Genomic DNA, 3,461 nt, shown 5'->3' with positions numbered 1-3,461 from the left:
AAAATAAAAGTCACAAGTAAAAATGTGAGTTTTGGACACGTTGGTTTTCACATGTGAAAAACAGGTCTAAAAAAAAAAACCCCAAACTTTACACCTTGAAATACGTCAGTGTTAGTTTCACATCTGAATAATAAACGTACATAATGACTTTGTCACAGTCTTTTATCCTGTAGATTAACAGAAGCAGAACTGTGAGTTTGCCAGATTACTTCAAATTTCCCTGTTCAAAATGTCTGTGATGTTAAAATTGTGCCTAAATATTTTGCAGATGTCACTTAATGAAGTACTGAACATTATCACATCATATTTTACATTTACCTCCATGTTATGCCACTTTCTGCTTCGACCTCATCACAGTTCAGACAGAAATCTTCTTCTTTTTATTCCACTACATTATGTTTACAGTTAAGAAAATTAAGATTTGACTTAAACAAAAAAAAACCCCATAGGTATAAAAATGATGCTTTATTATATATAATATTATAAATAATAAACGTCACATTGTGATTTAAATACTAATAATAATTTGTTCCACCTTCATGACCTGAACAAGTACTTTCACATTAATTCATCAATATTAATGCAACAACACTCAGGCTTTTATTTTTCACTTTTTCTGAAACTAATTTTTATTTGGAACGGAGCATTTCTCACTAGTTTTACCTGATTTGAATATTTATTCTACCACTGGAAAAAGAATTTTTAAAATTAAATAAATAACTTTTACTTTCACCATTTTTATTTCAGTAATTTAACTAATAATTTTTTGATCTATAAAAACATAAAAATGAAAACAGGTTCAGTCCACACTGAAAATGGATTTAGTCTGTAAATGTACTCAGTGTGTTTGGAAATGATTAATGTTGAATGTGTTGTTTATTAATAATTAATAATTAATTGTAAATAATTCTTAGTTATTTCCATAAATGTTTTCCACAGTTTCCTGTTCAGGTTCCGGATTTTATTCATTCATTCGTTTTTTTTTAACTCCAACATAAAGTGATGCTGATGACAGTGTAAGAACATGCTGAGGGTCGGTCTCTGACCTTTGACCCTGTGAAGTGATGAGACAGGAAGTGGAATAATTCCCACCTGCTTCGTGTTGAGCTGTTTGCTTTGGTTCACTCTGAAAATCCGTCACGTGCTTTTATTTTAGGTTTTGACTTCACGGGCTTCCGTCCTCTTCGTGTCTTATTAAAACTTTGCGTGAACATGTGAATCATGTTTTTGCGGCTGTTTCCTCCGGAGTCGATGAACATTCATCCGTTCATCAGTTTACAGTTTTTTCACTCAGCGTTTCTTCAGATGAAAAAGCAGAGAATCAGGTTGTGATGTGGTGAAGAATGAAGCGGTGAAAGCAGAGTGAAGTGTTTCCGTTCTGCAGAGAGTCTGACCGAATCGACGCGGTTCCGTTTGAGTTCACGCTTTTTCTGAAAACAATCAGACAGCGGCTCCGGCTCGGCTCCGGCTCGGCTGCGGCTCTGAGCTCTGAGCTCTGAGCTCTGGCGCTGAAAACTCTGTTTGACCAACAGAAGAAAAACTGAAGCTTCAGTTCATCTGCGTGTTTATAAAAAAAAAAAAAAGTTTCACCTCATTTTTATTTGTTTAAACTTTAAAACGTAGAAATAATTTGGCTCATTTTAATTTTACTGGGAATAACGAGTGGAATTCATCAAATGTGAAGTATGGAATAAAAACAATAAACAAACAATTCATTTGGTTAAATTAAATTAAATTAAATTAAACTTCCTGACAAACAGTAAAAACTTATTTAGGATTTACCAAAATAAAGCACATGATGTTAGCAGACACCGACTCCACACCTCAGTGTTCAGGAGCCCTGAGGCCGTGTTCCTCTCTGAGCCCCCACCCACAGGGGGAAAAAAAAAAAGAAAGGTAATAAGTAGTAATAATTTTTATTTATTTATTTATTCTGAGTGGATTCATGATCAGAAAATTAGATGTGAACTAATAAATATTTATGGCAGAATAAAAGCTTAAAGAAAACTATTTATTTCACAACAAAATAAACTAGTTTCTGAAGTTCACACATTAATGTGTTAATGTGATCATTTATGACTAAATGAAAAAGGTCTCAAAACTGTTAAACACCCACTGACTTAGTTTATACTGGATTTAATTATTGGAATATTTTATTATTAGTAGTAATAGGTAATAGTAGTTGTTAAACTAATAATAATATTATTAATAATAACAATAATAATAATAACTCAATAAATAGATAATGAAACAGTTATTCTATCAGTTTCTTGTAGAATTTTAATTTCATTTAAAGACCAAACCAATATTGTTTTCTTAAATCAGGCTTCACATTTTATTTTATTTTATTGATTTATTTTCAATTTTATTTATTCCTCTATTTATTTGTTGCCCCTGGATTTGATTCATTTTGTATGAAATTCTAATATTAGTCCGTAACAGTACAGAAACTTTATTTAATTTAACTTTAATCAGCAGTTTAAAACAAACAATAAAACACCATCATGTAGCAGAAAGTTTTGATTAAAGTGTCTGTACCTGCTCTCATCAGTGGAGGCAGCTGAACGAACAGATCAGTGATATTTTAATAATATAAAATCTTTACAGGGTAAGTTGTGGTTGCTAACAAATATTTTGGATAAAAACTTCAGAATGTTTTTATTATAGTTTGTTATAAAACATTTGTTCCATGTTCCAACTCTAAACAGAGGCACTGAAATCCCCACACACCTGATGTTCACTGTAACTAACCAGCTCCGGCAGCCTGCTCACTGTTTTTCAGATTATCCAGAGACAAACAAGCCTCTGTCTGATCAGCGCAAACTCACGTCTGAGTTTCTGTCAACAAGGAAACAAGGAACAAACGAATGAGACATAGTTTCTGTTCGGTTTTCCTATGAAACCATGAAGTGTGGATGAATGAATGAATGAATGAGTGAGTGGCGGCAGTAAAAGCTTCAGTCTCTGGTTCTTCTTCTCTGGTTTCTCGGCTCTTCATCATAAAAACCAAAGTTCAGCGTATTCACGAGCTGCTGCAGCAGCATTTACAGTAAATGGAACTCTGTTTATCCATGACTAAGCTCTGGTCTTGACCTTTGACCTTTCAGACAGCGACTCCTTTAGAGGCAGAGTGGATGTTCTTTGGGTCTGAAACACCTCTGTGCTGCATTATTAACCACGAGCAGAGCTGAGCGGATCAGCTGATCAGAGCTGCTGTGGCGGTGGATGGCTGCCGGCTGCTCGAGGCGCTTTGCCCTCTGAGATGATTAGTGGTCACGCAATGAGGGTGAGGGGCCGGTGTGGTGGTTTCCAGCATCCTTACTGGCTCACACGCTGGTTTTCAGTCCATTTCCATTGGCTGATACTGGTTCCTGTGAGGGGTGGAGGGGGAGGATGTACAGGAGGATGTACAGGAGGAGGGGGAGGTCAAAGAGGCCACGCCCTGTTAAAACAGCAGGTTT

This window comes from Toxotes jaculatrix, chromosome 11, assembly GCF_017976425.1.
Source record: "Toxotes jaculatrix isolate fToxJac2 chromosome 11, fToxJac2.pri, whole genome shotgun sequence".
Classification (NCBI taxonomy): Eukaryota; Metazoa; Chordata; class Actinopteri; family Toxotidae; genus Toxotes; species Toxotes jaculatrix.
The sequence above is the reverse complement of the archived record's forward strand: the minus strand, read 5'-3'. Positions refer to the sequence as shown.